This window comes from Tamandua tetradactyla, chromosome 4, assembly GCF_023851605.1.
Source record: "Tamandua tetradactyla isolate mTamTet1 chromosome 4, mTamTet1.pri, whole genome shotgun sequence".
NCBI classification, from domain to species: Eukaryota; Metazoa; Chordata; class Mammalia; order Pilosa; family Myrmecophagidae; genus Tamandua; species Tamandua tetradactyla.
The window spans coordinates 135,850,873-135,874,327 of NC_135330.1; the positions used below are offsets into that span (position 1 = coordinate 135,850,873).

At 35.2% G+C, this 23,455-nt stretch overlaps 1 long non-coding RNA gene across 5 annotated transcripts in view; it reads left to right on the top strand.

Annotated features, from left to right (window-relative positions):
• The first annotated feature begins 9,913 nt into the window (after positions 1-9,913).
• Positions 9,914-23,455, top strand: part of LOC143679372 (uncharacterized) — a 72,367-nt gene continuing 58,825 nt past the window's right edge. For 3 of the 5 annotated variants that reach the window (XR_013173695.1, XR_013173696.1, XR_013173697.1), the window contains exons 1-2: positions 9,914-10,026; positions 18,348-18,455. This is a non-coding gene — a long non-coding RNA (uncharacterized LOC143679372). Of the gene's footprint in view, positions 10,027-18,347; positions 18,456-22,034; positions 22,102-22,645; positions 22,765-23,455 lie in introns of those variants that run through there. The other 2 variants (XR_013173693.1, XR_013173694.1) reach the window with 2 other exon arrangements.

Consider the following 23,455-nt stretch of genomic DNA (forward strand, 5'->3'; position numbering starts at 1 on the left):
CAAGCAAACTCACCACCCTCCTCCGTCTATGTGGGACATGAATCCCAGGGGTGTGGACCAGCATCGAGAGATTGAGAAAACCTTCTCGACCAAAAGGGGGAAGAATGAAATATGACACTTTTTTTTTCTTTCACCTAACAATACTCAACTTCCCTGTATATAACTGGAAACACATTAAATCTTTCCAGAATAGGTTGCAAATTCTCGGATAATATTCATTCTTAAACTTGATATCTTACAACTTAAATAGTATAACAGGAACAAAACAGCATGACGGTCCTCATTTCTGTATCCGATCACATGGCTGTAGTTCATATTTATCACTACCTTCTTCCACTACCCATTCCATGTTCCCTTTACCCTCAGCAAGAACTTCAACTGGCCGTGGTTCTTTGCCTAGTGGGGTGACCCAAACCTTCATTCCTGAAGTTTCAGAGCCACTGGTATCCTGTCTGGATGGATCATTGCAAATTTTCCATTGATTTTAATCACAGGGCATGGTACTACTAAAAGATGCCCTAGGGGATCTCTTATGTTCCAAGAAAACTCTTCTTTACCTCCACTGTGTAGCTGAAGTCCTATTTTCCCCTGATAGTCAGGGTCAGTCACCCCAGACAATAATGTAATGCCCTTCTTGGCTTGTTAATCCAGGGGCATGAGTAGCACAAAGTGATAAAATGGCAGTCTTAGATTCCAGTTCAATGGAACCGTTGTTATTTCTCCTGGTGGAAGTATTGCTCCTTTTGGAACTAAAACCTGTAGACCACCAGAGCTCAGGGTCACAGGGACAGAAAGCAAAACTGTTCCTAGTGGATCACTAGGGGTAATAGTGAGTGGTATCACTCCCATTTCCACCCCTTGGTTCCTGAACCCATGGTTCCTGACAATGGGAGAATGAGCACCATCCAGCGGACACTGATTCAGAGCATATACAGCTTCCTGGAGAACATTACCCCAACCCTTCAAGGTATTGCCACCTAGTTGGCACTATAATTGAGGATTCAAAAGGCCATTCCATCATTCTATCAATCCCGCTGCTTCTGGATGATGAAGAACATGGTAAGACCAGAGAATTCCATGAGCATGTGCCCATTCCCACACTTCATTTGCCGTGAAGTGTGCTCCTTGATCAGAAGCAATGTTATGTGGAATACCATGACAATGGATAAGGCATTCTGTAAGCCCACGGATGGTAGTTTTGGCAGAAGCATTGTGTGCAGGGAAAGCAAACCCATATCTGGAGTATGTGTCTATTCCAGTTAGAACAAATCACTGCCCCTTCCATGAAGGAAGTGATCCAATGTAATCAACCTGCAATCATGTAGCTGGTTCGTCACCTCGGAGAACAGTGCCATATTGGAGTCTGAGTGTAGGTCTCTGCTGCTGGCAGATTGGGCACTCAGCAGTGGTTGTAGCCAAGTCAGCCTTGCTTAATGGAAATCCATGTTGCTGAGCCCATGCATAAGATCCATCCGACCACCATGACCGCTTTGTTCATGAATCCATTGGGCAATGATGGGAGATGCTGGGGAGAGAGGTTGACTGGTATCCACAGAATGGCTCATCTTAGCCACTTGATTATTAAAAGTGTCCTCTACTGAAGTCACCCTCTGGTGCACATTCACATGGGATAAAAATATGTTCATGCTTTTAACCCACTCAGATAGGTTTATCCACATACTTCTTCTCCAGACTTCTTTGTCACCAATTTTTCAATTATGGTCTTTCCAAGTCCCTGACCATCGGACCAAACCATTAACAACAGCCCATGAGTCAGTATACAGATGAACCTCTGGTCAGTTCTCCTTCCAAGCAAAATGAACAACCAGGTGCACTGCTGGAAGTTCTGCCCACTGGGAGGATTTCCCCTCACCACTGTCCTTCAAGGACACCCCAGAAAAGGGTTGTAGTACTGCAGCTGTCCACTTTTGGGTGGTACCTGCATATCATGCTGAACTATCTGTAGACCAGGCCCGAGTTTCTCTTCCTCAGTCAATTCACTGTAAGAAACTCCCCAAGAGGCCAAAGCGTTGGTCTGGGAAAGAGAAGGTAATGTGGCAGGAGTGGAGACCATGGGAATTTGGTCAACTTTTTCATGTAATTTACTTGTGCCTTCAGGACCTCCTCTGGCCCTATCTCATGTATACCATTTCCCTTTTACAATAGAGTGCTGCTGCGCATGTCCAACTTTATGGTTTTGTGGGTCAGATGACACCCAGCTCCTGATAGGCAACTCAGGTCTCATGGTAACTTGGTGGCCCATAGTTAAGTGTTCAGTCTCTAGTAAGGCCCAGTAGCAGGCCAAAAGCTGTTTCTCAAAAGGGGAGTAGTTATCTGCAGCAGTTGATAAGGCTTTGCTCCAAAATCCTAAGGGCCTGCATTGTGATTCTCCCATAGGGGCCTGCCAAAGTCTCCAGACAGCATCTCTATTTGCCACTGACACTTCCAGCACCATTGGATCTGATGGATCATATGGTCCAAGTGGCAGAGCAGCTTGTACAGCAGCCTGTACCTGTCGCAGAGGCTCCTCTTGTTCGGGTCCCCACTCAAAATTAGCAGATTTTCTGGTCACTTGATAAATGGGCCGGAGTAGCACACCCAAATGAGGAATATGTTGTCACCAAAATCCAAAAAGACCAACTAAGCGTTGTGCCTCTTTTTTAGTTGCGGGAGGGGCCAGATGCAGCAATTTATCCTTCACCTTAGAAGGGATATCTCGACATGCCCCACACCACTGGACACCTAGAAATTTTACTGAGATGGAAGGCCCCTGTATTTTTGTTGGATTTATCTCCCATCCTCTGACACGCAAATGCCTTACCAGTAAATCTAGAGTAGTTGCTACTTCTTGCTCACTAGGTCCAATCAACATGATATCATCAATATAATGGGCCAGTGTGATGTCTTGTGGGAGGGAGAAATGATCAAGCTCCCTGCAGACAAGATTATGACATAGGACTGGAGAGTTGATGTACCCCTGAGGTAGGTACATCATATATTGCTGACCTTGCCAGTTGAAAACAAACTGTTTCTAGTGGATCTTACTAATAGCTGTTTAGGAAAAAGCATTTGCCAGATCAATAGCTACATGCCAGGTACCAGGGGATGTACAGATTTACTCAAGCAATGATACCACATCTGGAACAGCAAGTACAATTGGAGTTACCACCTGGTTGAGCTTACGATCATCCACTGCCCTCCTCCAAAACCCATCTGTTATCTGCACAGACCAAATAGGAGAGTTGAATGGGGATGTGGTGGGAATCACCACCCCTGCATCCTTCAAGTCCTTAAGAGTGGCGGTAATCTCTGCAATCCCTCCAGGAATCCGGTATTGCTTCTGATTTACTATTTTGCTCAGTAAGGGCAGTTCTATTGGCTTCCACTTGGCCTTTCCCACCATAATAGCCTTCACTTCATGAGTTAGAGAGCCATCATGGGGATTCTGCCAGTTGCTCAGTATGTCTATTCCAATTTTACATTCTGGAACTGGGGAAATAACTACAGAATGGGTCCAGGGTCCCACTGGACCCACTGTGAGATGGTCCTGAGCTAAAACTCCATTCATCACCTGGTCTCCATAAGCCCCCACTCTGACTGGTGGATCAGAGTGACATTTTGGGTCCTGTGGAATTAATATCACTTCTGAACCAGTATCTAATAATCCCTGAAATATCTGATCATTTCCTTTTCCCCAATACAGTTACCCTGGTATAAAGCTGCCGATCCTCTTGGAGAAGGCTTGGAGGGAGGTCAACAGTTTAAATTTGTGGCAGTGTAACAGGGCTTTCCCCCAAAGGGACCTGGCCTCCCCTTTATTCAAGGGGCTCTGGGTTTTTTAAGTTGTCTCAAGTCTGGAAATTGATTAAGGGGCAGTGACTCTGTGTTTTTTTAAATTAAGTTAGACTTCTGTTCACTGGACCTAGAACTCTTTTGTTTATACAGCTTGAATAGCAATGTAGTAGACTGCCCTTCTATTGTATTTCTAGGTATTCCAAAATTTACTACCAATGCCACGAATCTCTGTGAGTCATACAATTTTGACTCCTGCTTTGAATTTGCTGTCTATTATAATAGCCATGTCTACCCTGTTTTTAGCGATTAAGTGCTGCCACCCGGCTTCTGCCAACTCGTGATCCTATCACCCCCATTGTGTTTAAGGATGCCAGCTCAATGACAGCAGTTCCCACAGTAAGTAATAGCTGACTTACTGAGAGGTGATACTGCAGAGCTCTTCAGGGATGATAGCTCTAGTTAAACAAATTAATTTCTCACTGTTCTGGTAAAAGGTGCATCCTCCAGACATTTTTGAGGTGTAAGAGCAGGGTTTCTATGATAAATCTACTCTAACATTCCAATCTCTCTAAGCCTCTAGATCCCCTCATCTACATTATATCAGGGCATTTCTGGCATTTCATCTTCCAGATAATGTCGGCCACCTTTTGATCCATGTTTCAACCAACTATCAAACAAACTGTTAATACCTTTTCTAACCCCTGAAGCTAAGTGGGCTTATATCAATAAATTCAGCCTGTTCCAGCCTTATATTCTTCCCACCATTATCCCACATCCTTAAAATCCATTGCCACACATATTCCCCTGATTTCTGTCTATATAAATTGGAAAACTCACACAGTTCTTTTGGAGTATAACATAGCTCCTCATGTGTGATACTTTGTACCTCACCTTTAGGGGCCTGTTGGGATTTTAGTCTAGTTATAGGTCTGGAAGAAATGAAGGGTGTTGGGGGTGGGTCATGAAAATAATTTGAAATATCTTCCAAGCCATTTGCTTCAAGGCTTTCATTTGCAGTTCCATCCGGTAAAACAGGATTGATCACTTTAGGGCTAATTCCTTCAGGAAGAGGTTGGGTGACCAAGTCTTCAAGGCAGGCTGGAGGTGGGGCAGCTGTGTCCTCAGGGAAGACTATTACAGGGTAATCTAGAGAAGACTCAGTATGACCTAGGGTTTTAACCTCACCCTCGACATCATTATAAACCATATGTCAGCATCCTACTTTTCAGGGCCCCATTCCTATCCAATCTATGCCCTCACTTTAAGGACAGACACCATGCAAGACTGAGATTTAATTTATGTTGTAAAGTTGTTACTCTCACAATAAGATTCTGAGTCTGAATTTCAAAGATCTCAAGTCTAGAGCTGCAGGAAATAAGATTTTCCTTCAGGATATTCATAGAAACTTCTCTATCTGTCAGACGGTGCTTAAGCTTCTCGTTTGAAGCCTTTAGCCCATCTCTTTCATGACTTAATGTATTCAGTGTATCTAACAACAACCAATCAACATCCCTATTACTCTTATTTCCATAAAACTCCATAAAGGTGTCAAAAACATTATCCCCAGATCCTGGCTTTGTACAAGCAAAGCATTAGGAGAATTGAATGGTGGTATTTTGACTGTCTCTTTTGTCAACTCACTCCATGGATTGGGAGTGTCATTCTGATAATGGGAATTCGAGTCCTTAGTGCCTTTGAGTCCAGTCAGAGTTGAAAAACATTCAGAAAAAACAATTTTTAAGATTCTGTTTCTTAAGAACCACTCCTGATACCAAGTTGTATTAGTTAGAATTCTCTAGAGAAACAGAATCAACAGGGAGCAATCACAAATATGAAATTTATAAAAGTGTCTCATGTGACCATGGAACACAGAGTCTAATATCTGCAGGGCAGGCTGTGAAGCCTATGATTCCAATGGAGGGTCTGGATGAACTCCACAGGAGATACTCACCAGCCCAAGTAGGAAGAGAGCCTTTCTCTTCTGAATCTTACTTAAAAGGCTTCCACTGATTAGATTAAGCATCACTCATTGCAGAAGACACTCCCCTTGGCTGATTGCAAATGGAATTAGCTATGGATGCAGCTGATGTGATCGTGATTTAATTCTATGAAATGTCCTCCTTGCAACAGACAGGCCAGCACTTGCCCAACCAGACAAACAGGTACCACCACTTGGCCAAGGTGACACATGAACCTGACCATACCAAGCATATTTATATTTATTCTCAAGGGTATAGAGAAGATATGCTGATAATGAATGAAAAGATAATTTTCATCAGAGAATTTAAAAACTTGGAAAGAACTAAGTTAACGTTTTAGATGTGAAAAATTTTAATACCTAAAATAAAATAGTCACTAGATAAGATAATTAACAGCTAATTCAAATTGACAAAGGAAAGAGATGGTAAGCTTGAAGACTGACCAACAGAAAAGGTCAAATACAAAACAAAAAAGAGAGAAGAAAGTGATTAAGAAAAGAAGTATGTCTCAGGAACATGTAGAGCAGGATCTAAATGTCAAAAGTACAATTTTAGTCCCTATGGAAAGAACAGAATAGTTAAGAAAGTAAATGAGAAAGTAATTTCTTGTCAAAAGCATATATTTATGTTAATTTAAAAAACCATGAAGCTCAGAAAATACCAAGCAACAAACAAAATTCACCTAGATGCATCATAGTCAAACAGGTAAAAAATCAAAGATCAAGGGGTTAAACTTAATGAAGCCAGAGAAAAATGACACATTTCAAATAGAGTAACTTGGGTGAATATTTAGAAAATATGGATGTCAGAAGGGAGTGGAACAACATTTTTAGATTGCTGAAAGAACAAAAAATGTTAACCTGGGATTCTATATTTGGTAAAAACATGCTATTAAAAAAGCTAAATAAAGATATTTTCAGATAAAAAAAAACTAAAAAAAAAAAATCACCAGCAGACAGACATGCTAATACATATCAGGAAATGCTAATGTATGTTATATAGGCTAACATGAAAAAGATCAAGGAAAAACAGATTTTCAGGACAGGAGGCAGCACATCCGAAATGTAGGTGAATTATAAAAGATTGGTTTTCCTCTTGATTTTTAAAAAAGTACACATGGCTTTAAAGCAAAATTATAACATTGTATTCTGATGCTTCATTATGTAGGCAGATACAACATATATGATAACTAAACCACAAAGAACCTAAACAGTTGTATGACTTCCTTTTTTTGTAAAGTGAAATGTTAAAAATTGTCTTTGTCTTCTCTCTGATGTTCAAGATATATATTGCAATTTCTAGAGGGAATACTTTGAAAACAGGTATTTCTCTGGAAATTCGTCACATTCAGGCAAAATTTCTTATGTGATCCAAAAGCCAAGTTAAACATGATTAAAAATCTGAAGAAAGCTAAGAAGGGAAGATAGTAATATGTGGTTCTTTTTTGGAGATGACTCATTGCTTGTTTTCACATCCTACATCTTCCATTGGTGGCAAGTTGGCGGGGGGTGGGGGGGACATCAACGCAAACATAAAAGGATAAAACACTGTAAATTAAAGAGCAAGCACAGTGTTTATTATGGAAAATTTCATCATTTTCAGTTGTACAACAATACCCCAGAAGATAACTTATATGAGTAAATGATTTTACAACCTACTATATGATAAGTTCATTAATGAAGTACACTGATTGGTTAAATATTGCAGATGTTCACTGTTTACTATGGTTCATCTTATATTCTTCTCAGTGGTGGAATTAACTCTGTATTTTTCTGTTGATTTGTTGCTGGCATTCTCTGCTATGAAACAGATTTTGAGTTTTTTATTTTTTACTTTCTATTTCTACTCTCCAAAATACCCTAAAATGGTTTATACTGCAAACAGCCTGTGATTAAGTATTTCATTTTTTAATGCACCTTGTCTAGTTATTCTCAAAGAATTTGTCAAATCTGTGTAAAGGTGGATGGTATTCTAATGGGGTCTCATTCCAGATGGTCATACTAAGTATTTTAATACCGAAGCTGCTTTCTGTGCCAGTGGAGCCAAATTGTGTTTCTAATATTGAACTATTGGCTATGAGAGATCTTCAATTTAATGTCTAGATTACAAATCATAATATAAATGGAATTTTCTGCAAAAAAATTTGCTTTCCTCATTTCTTCCCCATGAGCATCTGTTACCTTGAAGAGATTACATTAAACATTACCTTGGATTTCAGGTTCAGGTTTGCTGTGCACAATTTGCACTTCTTTGAACAGCTGGCAATCACTTTTACTTTCCCATTTTCATCACAGTTGAAATGATTTACCACCTGTAGATGCATCCTGTTTCTTCTGTGTTCTTTTGTTAGGTTAATTAACTTTTTTACTCATTTTTGTTTTTTTTTTTTTACATCTTATTATTTAATTTAACAATGAACAGCTAACGGGTATACATTATTGTACTAGAAACAACAGCGTTGAGAATTATATAAATTAGATGTGCATTTAAAAAATAGAAAATAGTCCTGCAAACTATTATATTATATTATATTACATGATAATCTCAAGGTCATTTCATAGACTATGCAATTTTGACATGAGAACATCTATAATATGAATAAACTATCATTTTTTATCAGAAAATAAACTTCTGTACATTCATATTTTCCCATGAAAACATCTGCTTTAGAACCACTTATGAAATCAAGAAGCCAGAATTTATTTCCAAAATATCCTATGGTCGTGATATTTCTGGGTAGCCGTATGTATAATCTGCAGCTAAAAATGTTTTTCCCCAGTTTTCCTTGTGACTTTATTTCAGAACACCTCAACTGACCTGGCTCTTCTTATTTTAAATCAAGTTATGAACTCTAAAAGTGAGTGAGTCAAAATATTCAAAAATAAAAACAATTTTATATTATACTTTATTTTAAGTCCAATAAATTTCACCTGAGTGATGTGGATATACAAATTGTACTATGCTGACCAAAGTAACTCAGAACAGTGAATTGCACTTTAGTTAACACTGCATGTAACAGCTCTTCCAGATGACACATCCTGTGGGGCACCATTTGTGTACATTGAAGAATTCTCTTGGCCTCAACTCTTGCTATAGCTGGTCCATCAGCAATCCATTTCTAACAGGCTCTAGTTAGACTTGTTGAGGTGCAACTGGACAGCTTCCTTACCCAAAATCTTGCTATCAACCTCTTCTTTCCCTGCAGACTTCACTGATACCATAGGAGGTGAAATCTGAGGGAAAGGACATGACAATCACACATGTACATGAACCTTGGAAAAGCATAGAGCCAGTAGTGCAGTGTCAGCCTTGTCTATTTGGAATGGCAGTTTGTGGATAAATACCTTCTGCTTTTTTCAGCAGGCAGAAGATTCAGGAATAGGTGAGTGGGGATATTATTTATACCACCTCATTTCAGCAGTGGCCAGATATTTTCTTTAAACTAGCTTTCCGAAGTCAATGATCTCTTAGCAGTGGAACTTCTGCTGACTCTGTCTGGTCAAACGTTTCCCGTCATTCACTGTGATATGGGCAGAATTTAGCGCCAGTTTGCATCCTCTCTGGCCAGGCTTGTTTTGAGAACAAGTTAACAGGACCAAAAGAAACCCCACGGACATAAATCCCAGTTTTGTGTTTCACTTATTATGTGCTTTCCAACTCAGTATTTTTGTTTTTTTTGCTGAAGGGAATTTAATGCTCTAGAATTTAGGATGTGACTCTCAGAAATGCAAACTCTAGCGATCCCAATCTAAGTACCCCAATTGTCTCCTCATTTCTGATTAGAGGAGACTGATGTGGGAAATGCTTCCACTTCATTCACACTCCAGCTTTAGTCCCCTTTGCTTCCCACAGTTTGCCTTCTGTTCAATGTCAAAACTCCAAGGCTCTGCTACTTGAGAAAAGATTAATGAACGCATTTTATTTAGATGTTTAAAAATTTCTGGAAATTTAATGATATGTTCAAGAATTGCCTTGAAGCCTAGTTTCTTCTTTAAAACATAAGCCATTTTCTTTAATCATCTAGGCAGAAGGCCCTATAATAAAGTCTCTAACTCCACAGAAAGATTCAGTGAACATACTCAACAGTGACTCAACAGTGGTCACCATGGCAATGCTTCCTGCACTGACTTTCCCTTTTTCCTTGGTCCACGATCTGGCCATTCCTTCCTGTTCCCAGGGATCATTTGCCAAATAAATCATCAGCACTCTGGTTTTTGACTCAACTTCTGCTTTCAAAGGGATCCAGAATAAGGTACAGTTAATGTGATTAATATATGTTTATTTTATATGTTCTTTCTTTCATTTGATACTCAAGGAATCCAATTCTCTCTCGTAGAAAGTATTATATGGTTATGTCTTCCATATTCTGAAGTGAAATAATAAAAAACTCTATACTTTAAAAATAAGGTATGTAGTGGGCATATATTTGGATCAATATCCGTATCCATTATAGCTCTACAACTATAAAGTGGAAAGTTTTCATGGACATAAGAAAGGCATAACCTCAAACATTGTAATGCAAGTGATAATGCTACCTGGAGATAATACTATCCAGGAAAATAGTGTATATATATACTATTTTATATATATTTATATATATATTATTTACGTATATATATATGCCCTCTGCATGAGAAACACTAGCAACTTATTTCTCTTCTTTTCTACTGTGTAACCTAACTCTCTCATGCAACATATCCCTTTCTCCATTAAAGGACAAAATGTGTAACAGTGAAGAGGCTGGTAGGATTGTATGATTATATGTTCTTGCTCAAAAAGGTCAGTTATGGGTGACATGTGGAGCTACTAATTTATTTTATGCAATTTAAAGCAGTAACCAATACTCATCTCTGAGCCCTAGGAGAAAATATGTATGGAGAGAACAAAACCTTGAAATGTCCAGATCTCTTGTAAAGGAAACATAAACACAATACTTGAATAGCTATATTTTCCTGCATTTATTTGTCATATGTTTAACTTTACAGAAAGTCCCATCAAATCAGTCTGAATGAATTTAAGTACTAATGGTAGAAGTTGTGTGATCTCTCATCCTGAAAAAACAACTTTAGTTCAAGGCAAGGTACTGTGTCTCCTAACATCCCCTTGCTCTGTAGCTGTTTCAGATATCATTAGCATACAAAATAGAAGAAAAATAGGAATTTCATATTTGAATTTCACTAAAATGTTCTTATTGTTTTGAATAAAGAATTTAACAGTGAATGATGGGTAAAGTAAGAAAAATTGAAGTGGAATTTATGAATAGCTAATGGTTTGCAGTTCTATTGTTGGAACTTATAGGTGCAAAAGGTAATTTTAGCTAAAATGTAAATATATAATTGAAATAAATAAAAGATTCTGAAGTTGTAAAGGATTAGAAATAATTTAAGATTCTGTAATAGGAACTTCAATAAATAATTTTTTGGAAAACACATTTTAGGAACGAAGCATTTGCATGTTCTATGAATGTACTTATCTGGTATTTTTCTCTTTTGTCAAATAATGTTAAAGCCTAAGAAAACTCTGGTGTTTACCTAGTCAAGCTTCTTAATTTTTCAGAGAGTTAAATACCCAAACAGTGAAACGACATGCTTTATTTCACAGTTATTAACAGGAATAAGACTGTAGTAAATATTTTCCGACTTCTAATTTAGGGGAACCATATTAGGACAAAATGGATTAGTGGGGTGGTATGTAGCAAAATGAGATAATTTAATGGTTAATTTATATATAATAATAATAATGATAATAATAAATTACAAACTATGAAATTTAATTGCCATCATAATAAATTGTACTAAAGTAAATATCTATTAGACATTAAATATGTGTGCATTGATAATGCCCAGATTTCCCTGATTCAAATATTGTACTGAGCCCTTGTGAGTCCCGCATCTAGTGTGTAGGCAATGAGTTTCCTTGAGGATTACATCTGGTACAGAATTCTCTGATTGTATCAAATCCCCAGCCATCAAAAATTAGAACTTTAAAAATAATACCTGAAGAATGTTATTTTACATAGTCACATAAATCCACCCTTGTTGGATGAACTAGTCTTAGAAAACACTTAAAATTTCCCTAAGAAAATGTTTTGCTACTCACTTTATTGATGGGTTATAGTGATTATATTAGAAAACTGAAATGTACTGGGTAGAAATAGATTAAACATAAGTTCAGTCTTCAAAAATTAGAGGAATAATAGTTTTGGCATCATTGAGAGAGTACAAAGGAAGAAGAAACATCATTTCATTCTATTTTATCAGAAGGGTCTGTGTTTGATGTTTAATACAGATATTTATTAATGCTTCACTGATGCATTTTTGGGTTTGCTGCATAAGTGGTCTTGGGAAAAATTTCATTTTGTTCTCTATATTCTTGCATGTGTGATTGTGTGTGTGTGTGTGTGCGTGCGCGCACAAGTGTATTGCTGAAAGGCATGGGAACAGGAATATGTGGATTCCAGAAAGCAGGTAGGTCATTACGTCAGTGCATAACTAAAAAACAGATGATTGCATATACTACTATATATTATCAACTAGAAATCCTTTCCTGGATTTTTGCATTTTATTCAAAGAAAAGGTTTACAATTTTTCTAGGTAACTCAAATTTAGGCATGGAAATTTTAATGGTTATATGTAATTACCATAGACGTTGACAGTATTTGTAAGAATAATTCACTAATAACCTGTATGCTTTAAATATGCCTATAATACATATTAACTCAAAATAAAATTAATATAAAGGTGAGAAAGAAAATTTATCTAATTATTTGATATTCAGTTTTAAACGACAATGTCCCATGGGAGGAAATAAATAGTGACTAGCTAGTTAAATTTTTAAGTGTATCAAGAAAGAAGTTATATACATATGTATTTATTAACGGTGAGAGAAGAAAGTAAATCTCTAGCTAGAAACAGTTCAGAAAGATATCTTATATTTAAAAAGCAAACAAGTTGATGTTTTACACTTTTGTTGAAGAAAAGTATATTTTTCAGTGTTTTAGCGCAATTTTATTTACAATGGAATAATACATAGACAATGGAAACAACTAAAACGCTATAAATGTATTGAGCAAGATATGGTAGAACATTAAAACTGAAACTTAATTAAAATGCAATAAAATGACTCCATAACGTCTCTGAATAATACTTGCAATAGATTTAGAACTGAATTTAAAAAATAAACGCAGTTATAAAATTTCTTTAAAAATGAATCATTTGAAATTTGGCATGCTACCAAACACAAATGGTCACTTTTAAAAAATTGCGTCTAGACTTTGCTTTTTGCCTCGATTTGAGGCTATATTATTTAAAACATAAATTGGCAGTGAAAACGTTTTTGTTTCAAAGTAGGATATGAGAAATTATTTTTCATCTGCAGCTAGAAATATTTTAAAACATTATTTGTGTTCAGATTGGAAAATGTCTTTGCTCTTTTGTTAGCTTATAACAGTATTATTTTCATGTTTGACGCATTTTCAATGATAAATTATAGTTAAAAACAATGTTTTCAAAGGATATAAATTGATTTGATCTCATTTTATAATTGAAATGGAAGAGTGCAGTGGGCCAAATGGAGGCTTCCCAAAAGATATGTCCATCTCCTAATCCTGGGAATCTGTATATTACTTTAAATGGTAAAAGATGTGATTAAGGCAAGAATTTGGAGAGGAGGACATTATCAGGCATTATCCTTGTGAGTCTTAAATCCGATGACAAATTTCCTTACTAAAGTGAGGCTGAGAAAAACCACACAGGCACAGAAAAGGAGAAGACGATGTCACGATGATGGCAGAGACTGGAGTGAAGTATTCCCAAACCAAGGAATATCAGAAGCCACCAGGAATTGGAAGAGGCTAGGAATATAGTCTCTTATAGAGCCTCTAGAGGGTTAACGGTGCTGCAAACACCCTGATTTCAGACCTCTGGCGTCCACAATTTTGGGGGTGTAACTTTCTGTTATTTTCATACCACCTAATGTGTGATAATTTGTTACAGCTGAAACTGACTTTTAGTTGGCCGACACTTTTGATATTGATGAATGATGTGAATTTTAAAAAATCCCTAAAAGTCTTTGATGCAGCCACATCATAGAATAGCAGTGACTGGTGTACTCAGTATACTTGTCAAAATCTACCTTACTGACAAAATGAGAAAAAAAAAATAGTAGAAATTAAAAGATCTCACCTTGAATTTTTATGCACAATTTACAAGTTTCTTAACCAAAAATATTTGCTTAACTGTAGAACAAACTTGTTGATGTTTTCCTCCATTGTGGAAATATGACAACTGTGACTCTTTAAGAAAGGTTTAAGGACTCAAGAAATTATAAATATAAGTTGAACAGATATGGAAAATAAAACAGCTTACTTAATAGTATGTTATGAATTTTATGTTATGGATTAGGGTTTCTGACGATTTACAATATATGTTGCCTATTTATTTCTAACAATAATTCCAAATTTTAGCCAGTTTTTCATGAATTTAGGGGGGGCATATTACCTATCCTTATTTACATTAAACCTCCATTTATGTTTCCTTGCAAATTCGAAATGGTTCTACATCAGTTCTGTTTAACAGAGAACTTTACATTTTTCACTTTGGTCATAATATCTGCACCAATATATATGAGACATTTTGGAAGCTGGACGGAGTCTGCATATTAAAAATGAATGAGTGCTCACTAGTCTTTATACAAGGCTGTTGAATTGCCTGTATATGACTCAGTGAGGCAGGTCAATCTTCCTTGGAATTCGTTTCGCCTTGGCCTCCTTTCACTTAATTTGTCAGGTTTGTCTCAAAGGGAATAAGCCCCAGTCATTTTCAATCAGTTGCTATTACTTCTCTCACAGATGGGTCATCTGTAATCTTGTCTGACTACTTACGGCGCTCTGTAGGACTTTCTGTGTTTATTATTATATATGATTTTTAATCTTTCAAAGAATGAAAATGAAAAAGGGTACTAGCATTTTCCACTAGCTTTTTCTTCATTTTCGATTCAACGATTTAGGAGAAGTGAATTTCAGTTTACAGAAACATGCGTGTAATGGATCATGCCCCGTGGTTGCTGTGTGAGTAAAGGAAATTTCAGAGCGTCAGGAGCTGCTTGTCTTCTCACATGTAAACTACAGCGTGACAGCAGACAGACCGCCCTTACTGTAGCCCAACAGGCTGGACAGTAAAGCATGCAGCAAAAGCGTTTTGTTTGTTTTTTATAACTTCTCCCAAAGCATTTAGTAGATTCACTTTGACTTCATAATATCTGCTATGAACTTTTGAAATGTACCAGGATAATAGGAATCAAGGTCCATTTATTATTTGAGCCTTCACCTCAATTTTCTTTTTACAACTAGATATCCACAGCATTTGTTTTTAATGTATGAATTGATTAATTCATCCTTTCAAACATTTTTAAAATCCATTCAAAACACCATTCTAGGAATACTGAAGTAAGCAAAATGGTTTAGAAGCAGTTGTTCTGGCCATGATTAAGCAAAATAAATATTTTTAAAAGGCGAAGAGCTAAAACATACCAGTAGAAACAGAATATTAATATTAAAGGCATTAAGCAGCATATAAATAGTTATAAAAATAGAATTATATAAAGTATCCGTAAACTACAGGTTATCAGAAGAGGAAAGGTCTTTTATTCTGTAACTGATAAATTATGGCCATTACTAGTGTTCCAAACTTGGTTTCCTTTCTAACATTTATTTCAAATGTCCCAAACACATTCTTCTCCTTTTCCTTCACTTCCCCACTCTCCTTATTAGTTCACATAGAAAACGGTATACACCAAATGAAAATTCTCTCAAGTAGAGCTTTCAGATCTACTTTAATATGCAACCATCTTTTATTCTTTCATTGTCACAATGCAATGGTTACTCAACTTTGGCGGAATTGGTAAAACACACATTGCCGGGCCCTCGCTCTGGGACAGAGTTCTCTAATTTGCTTTTCTATCAAGTTCTTCCAATGTATTTAGTTACAGAGATAGACAATGTATAAAGATATATTATCTTTAAACCATGAGGTGACTTTTTTTATCCTTTATATATAATGAGATATGCAAGGAAATATCCCATTCTTTGACATTGCTCACTGATGGATGATTTTAATTTTTTAATAAAACAATAAATAATTTTTAAAAAATCATTTAAATTATTGTAAATTAAAATCATCATTGTTATCTAAAATAATGAAAAAGTGAATGTATCTTCAATTTTCCCAAGAAATAATTTTTCTTTGTTTTTGCTGCCGTTATCCTAGCTGCTCAGTTATACAATTTCTTGCCTGGAACAATATATTCAATCAGGCAGAAAATATCTTAAATAACTCTTTTCTTTCACTTTCAACCTGATAGTGCCAGTAGAACTATATGAAATTATCTGGAAAGCAAAGGTACTCATGCAATGAATGTTTTTTGTTTTTTGTTTTTTTTCTCGGGCAGACACTGGGAATTGAACCCGGGTCTCCGGCATGGCAGGTGAGAGCTCGGCCATCGATCCACCTTCACACCGCCCACATGTAATGAATGTTTTTATGCATCTTTGCAATTTATCCAATGTCCCCACATTATTTGAGGGGAATTCTAGCCCATTTTATTATGTAGCCTGGACACAAAGTACCTGTCCCTTTTATTCTATTTATTTGGTGTTTTTGAATCACCAAAAACATTTTCAACATGAGAATGCTTTTATTAACACTATTTGGGATGCCTGGTTTGTTTGACTGGGAAAATATTACCTACACTTTAGGGACAGTACAGGCCTTTCTTCTATTGTAAAGTTGTGCGTAGCTGTGTGGGGAAAGCTAATAAGTTTTGCTTCTGAATTTCTGTAATCATTCTGCTAAGCTATCCAATTTAGCAGTGTAATTCATTCTGTTGGAATTGGTGTTTACCTATCATATTGATTGCAATGTGAGCTTCTATAAAGCCAAATACTATGTTTTATTCACCTCTTTATTACAGCCATCTAATACAGCTAATTCACAAAGTAGGTAATAAATTATTGATGAACCAGTAAATGAATAGACAGTAGGATAATGTTTAAGAGACTCCAGGGAGAAGAAAATGAGTAGGAGAAAGGTGGAAGCTTGTCTAGTGAGTCTTATTTCAATATCAAGGAGGAAAGGGACTTTAACATTTCTTTTACTTTTCTTTGTTTTTTTTGGCAACACAGTATCAGAAATTGAAATGAGAAAATTTATATATTAAGATAACTATAAGAAATTCAATATTTTAGCACATATTTTAACTATATATATATGTTTGCTTGAATTGATTATTCTATTACAACTTTTTTCTACTCATATAAAGGGATTATAATGGAAACAGTTACCTTTAATTCCTTATAACTATATTGATGCTACCAAGCCTTTATCAGTTTATTGAGATTACTTCCCATTTACTAGTTAATATTTTCTACAGGTGTCATCTGCTCCTTACAACAGTGGATGGTGAGTGGTTATCAAGTTCAGAACAGTGTCCTCAGAATCTTTTCTGAGGCAAGGAAAGTTGAACTTGTTCTCTTATAAATTATTTTCCTCTCAGCATGAGAGATGCAAGGAACTCTCCTTGTTAAGTACCTGACAGCGTACATTTCTAAGGTTTGGATCTTGGTGCCTCTGCTCATTATAAATCCCACTGCTTGCAATGAGCATCCATTTCACAGTTTTTTTTTTTTTTTTTCCTCAAGGCACATGTTTCAAAACTAGTGTTTTTAAGTAATATGATCTTCAGTATGTCTTCGACTTTTTATTCTCTTCCATGTGGGAAATATTAGAGCCATTTATATATCCAATGTTAGTGCAGAAGAATATAAAGAGTGAGCTAAAGCTTTTCATAAAATAAATGCATTTAAGTACATTTGAATTTCAAGGAATGTCTTGTACACAAACAATTAAAATATTTTGATGTATAACTCAATTATATCTATACGTCAGGTGTTTTGGAATAACATGTTTTGTAAGATGAAAATGGAGATTGTCATTTTAGATTAGTAAAAATATCTAATGACTGAGTATTTTTCAGTTTTAATTTAACTGAAACCAGAAAAGTTATAAAACCAACAAAAACATCAAGAAAATCCCATCCTAATTTATCACTTCTTTCCTAAGCAAATTCATGTAGATGACAGATATTATTATAGTTTCAAGTCAAAATATTTTAATTATTTCTGTAAATGATATTCCATGATATTTAAATGTACTCTAATGCATTTATTTTATGAAATAAATAATGAATATTGATGGGCTTTAAGATCTTTGACAGCTAAGTAATTTTACCACATTAGAAGATTTATAATTCATCTAAAACTGAGGAAAATCCTATGCATTTTTTTCAATTCAATTCACTTAAAAGAAGATTTCATTGAATGTATACAATATTCAAGACAGTTTCCATGTGCCTTGCAAATAGAGATACAACTTTCAAAAATTTCACCATCAAATAATGAAAATACAAATGTGAATGAAAAAATTACCTGAAGAAATACACAATTTGCACTGATAAGCTTGGTAGGTTAAAAAACAGTCAAACTCAAGTTCTAATTATTCCTTTTATTTTTCTGGAAAGTGATTCTGCAAGTTGTTTATGAAGAGATGATACGGCAACTCATAAAATCCTTCCCATCTCCATTAATAAGAATACATGAGAATTCTTATGGATGCGTGCCTATTCAAGGTAATTCTCTGGAAACCTCTACCTGACAGTCTCATTTTAGTGTTAATCTAAATTTTGTTTCTGTCTAGTCAAGAAAAAGCCACCATTTAGGAGCTAGAGACTATTCTGAGAATCCTCAATATCCTGGGAAGCCGAGAGTATATTTAAATGGAAAATACATGCATATATTTTCAAGTTATATTTCTAATCAGATACAGAAGAGAAATTCAGAGTTAACCTTGCCTAAATGCATAATTTGTTCTCCATCAATGAGCACTGTTTTCTTTCACAAATATTATATTTAATAAAATACAATGAAGACAGTAAAACAAATATATCTTATAAATGCTATGTATGTAAGATATGTAAAAAGGGTGTTGACAGTCTTTGATAAAAAAGACATGTAAAAAAAGACGTGGCAAATATTGGAGTTAGGCTTATTTTCATCATTTGTGGCAACTTGAGGTCTATCAAAAATACATAAACCATAACATTTTTCACTCTATTCTACGATAAATGACTTCATAGGTAAAAATTCATGTATGACTCCTACAGCAGTTCCTGGGACTCCCTTAGGGTCCATTTTATAATAGATTTAATTTTGTTAAATACTTTTAAATTTGCCACAAAATTAAGACACATAGTACAGGGAGTTCCCATCTATGTCACATCCAGTTTCCCCTATTCTTTAAATCCTATATTAGTGTGGCAAATTCATTGCAATCAATGAACCAATATTGATACGTTGTCATTGATTGAAGTCCATATTTTATTCAGATGTTCTTAGTTTTTATCTAATGTCCTTTTCTGTTCGAGCATCCTGTACAGGTCATCACACTGCATTTACTCATTATATCTCCTTAGGCCCCTCTATGTTGTGATAGTCTCTGATCTTCCTTGTTTTAATAAACTTGAGAGTGTTGAAAAGAACTCATCAGGCATTTTGTAGAATGCGCTTCTATTGATATTTTTCTCAGGCTTTATTCGTGATTAGACTGGGATTATGAGTTTGAAAGAGGAAGAATGCAGAGGCAAAATGCCCTTTTCATCATATCAAGAACACACATCAGCATAAATTATTGGTGCTGATATTATTTGTGATTACGTGACTTTAGTTTTTGCCAGCTTTCTCCAGTGTAAAGTCACTCTTTTTTAACCTTTTCCATAATGTAAAGTTTGGAAATAAGTCGCTATGTACAGCCAACATTTAAAGGTTGAGGAGTTATATTCTACCCTCTTGAAGGCAGAGAATCTACCTAAATTGAAATTCTGCAGATTTGTCTCTTATACCACCAAAGTTATGTATGCATTCAATTGTTTAAGTACCCAATTTTATTCAATATTTTGTCAATTCTAAAGAACATATGTTTTTGAGGACAAGACATATGCTCTTATTTTTCTAGTTAATGCAAACTATGCCTTATCCAACTTAATTTTGAAAATAGGCCTTACATTTATAGTGAAATAGATGCCAATTTGCACATCATTCCATTATTACAATCAATTCTCAGTGAACTAATTATTAGTGAAAACATAAAATACAGGTTTCAATGAAGGATGTGAAGAAAATATTAGGATAATGAGAGTAAATAAAGTTATTAAAGCAATGTATTAAAGAAAATTTCTTAAAGATTGTGCAATAGTTGTTAGTACTGCAGAAAAACATGGCCTTAATCTTAATTCATCCCTGTGGATGTGAACCTGTTGTCTAAAGGATCTTTAGAAGATGTTATTTTTACTGAAGGTGTGGCCAACTGAATTAGGATGGATCTTGTTACTGCTGATGAAAGAATATTAAAATATTACTGTTAATTAAGCACTGTAGTTCACAGTAGGTATATATTTTTCCATAAAACCCTATATTATAAACTTCTTGTAATAGTGTCCTACATCTGTTCTACTTCATGAAAGAACTTTTTTATATTTGTAAAAATAATCACGGACATTGTGCCCATAAAATTCACTGTGTTATATAGTCTTTTTTTTTTTTTTTGCATGGTCAGGCATTGGGAATCAAACCCAGGTCTCTGGCATGGTAGGCAAGAACTCTGCCTGCTGAGTCACAGTGGTCTGTCCTACAGTCCAATGTTTTAACCTCAACTTTCTTTCTGGTGACATACATGACTTTAAACTTTCCCTTTCCACTATATTCACATACCTTTCAGCACTCTTAATTAGTCTCACAATAACATGCTACCATCACCTCTGTCCATATCCAAACTAAGTTCAATCTAGATAAACATTCTACACATATTAAACAACGTCTCTCCATTCTTGAGACTCATCCTATACCCTGGTAATTGATTTTCTTATTTTGTGCATATAAGTTTACATATTATTTTTAGTTCATATCAGTAAGATCATAAGATATGTGTACTTATTTCACTTAACATAATGTTCTCAAGTTTCATCCAAGTTGTCTTGTGCTTCAGGACTTCATTCCTTCTTACTGCTGAATAAAATTTTATTGTGTGTATGTACCACATTATGTTTATCCATTCATCTGTTGATTGACACTTGAGTTGTTTCAATCTGTTCTAGTTTGCTAGATGCCAGAATGCAACACACCAGAGATGGATTGACTTGTGATAAAAGGGGATTTATTTTGTTAGTTCTTCAGAGGAAAGGCAGCTAACTTTCATCTGAGGTGTTTTCTTATGTGGGAAGGCTCAGGGTAATCTCTGCTGGCCTTTTCTCCAGGCCTCTGGGTTCCAACAACTTTCCCTGGAGTGAGTCCTTTCTGCGTCTCCTAAGGCCTGGGCTGAGCTGTGAGTGCCGAGATGGTGTGAGAATTGTCCTTTTCTTCACTGAAATTCTCGGCCTAGGTTTTCAATAGCTGTTATGTTGCCATGTTGAAGATGTCACTCATTTCACATAGCCTTGTGCAACCCATGTATACCTTCCTATACCTTACCAACTAGTGAGGGTTTTTTTCACTATAGGTAGTGTGTAACATCTATAATTTTATACAAATGGAATCATATGATATGTACTTTTTTGCATCTGATTTCTTTCATTCAGCAAAGTAATTGAGATATACTGATTTGTTGGTATACATTAGTACTAGTTTTTTCCTTTTTTATCAAGAACTTTTACATTTGATGAATGTAACATAACTTGTTTATCGATCATCTTGATGGACATTTTGACTATTCCAAATGTGGATCATTGTTCACAAAATACACATTAAATTTATGTACATGCAAATATAATGAGGACATTATATTTTTATTTCCTTTGATAAACATCTATGACAGATATGGCTGAGTCATATAGAACTTGATTTTTTAAACTATTCAAGAAATAAAGAGTTTTCTAAAGAGTTTTATTATGATACATCTAGTTCCTCTGCACTTCCACCAAGGTTTGGCATTTGCACTATTTTGTCATTTAATGACCTTATAATGGTATGGTTAAATTAATTTGCATTTTATCTCATGTATAATAATATTGAGTGTATTTAAAATTTTCTTTTGGATAATGCTTTAGTATGTTAAAGCTAATGGAATACAATATAGCAGAAAATGAATGGTTTTTAAAAAGGTAATTTATTAAGTTTCAAGTTTATATTTCTAAAGCTATAAAAATTTTCAAATTAAGGCATCCAGAGAAAGACACCTTTGTTCAAGAAAGGCTAATGTATCTGGAACCTCTGTCAGTGGGGAAGGTATGTGGTTGGCATCTGCTGGGGTCTCTGGTTTCTCATTTCAAAAGAGTTCCCTGGGAACATTTTCCTTCTGCATCTCCAAAGGTCTCTAGCTGTGTGGGCTCTGTCAGCACTGAAACATTTTCCCAAATGATTCTCTCTTAAAGAAGTCTGATAGGCATCCCCACCTTAAATAGGAGGAGACACATCTCCATACAAACTATTTAATCAAAAGATACCAATTGGGTGGGTCACATCCCCATGGAAGCAATAAGAAAAAGAAGATCCCAACCAAAAATATTGAATGAGGATTAAAGAATGCAGTTTTTCTGTGGTACACAATTTCAACCCAGCATATGTCTTTGTAAAACGACTGCTATTTTTTGCCAACATTTTATTGATGTATTTGAGTTCATATTAAGTTGTAAAAATTAGCAGTATATTTAGGATATATACCTTTTTTTTGAATTCCAAATATTGCATCCCATTTTTTGAATTTTCTTATTTTATTAATGGTTTCTTCCAACTAACAAGCCTTTTTTTTTTTCTTTTTTTGCATGGGCAGGCACACATGAATTGAATCCGGGTCTCTGGCACGGCAGAAGAGAACTCTGGCACTGAGCCAGTGTTGCTCGCCCAACTAACACACATTTTAAATGTTAATAAAGTCTAATTCATAATGTTTTTGCCTGTGCTTTTTAAATCTAGGATACTTTGATCTAATACAGATTTTCACAGATCATTAACTTTTAGTTTTCACTATTATTAGGGTATCATTTTAAGACATCTTGTTAAGATTATTGGGGGGATATATAAAACTCTTTCATATATGGATATCTATTTTTTCATGACCTGTTATTGATAAACTACTTTTTTCCCATGACTTTCTTTGGGAACTTTGACAAATACCAAGTGATCATCATGCATGCATGTTTCTATTTCTATATATCTATATAATCTTCGAATTCTGTCTTAATCATTCTAACATTATAGTAAAACTTTATAAAGTTTTACTCTAAATTCGTTATTGTAAAAATTGCTTGGGCCATCTGGTTCAATTAAATTTATATATAAATACTAGAATCAGATTTTCAACTTCAATCAAAATAAGATTGCTGTAAGTGCTATCTTAGTTGCATTCCACAAATTATTATATATTGTATTTCCATTAGCATTCAATTTAAAATATCCTTTTATTACCCTGAGGTTTTCTCTGACCTTTTAAGTATTTAGAAGTGTGTAATTAAATTTTAAAACATCTTACTTTTTGTTTAAATTTATGGTTATTAATTTATCATTTAATTTCACTGCTGTCAATGAAAATGTGGAGATTTTGCAATTATGTAACTCAATTTTCTTTCATGAACATTTTTCA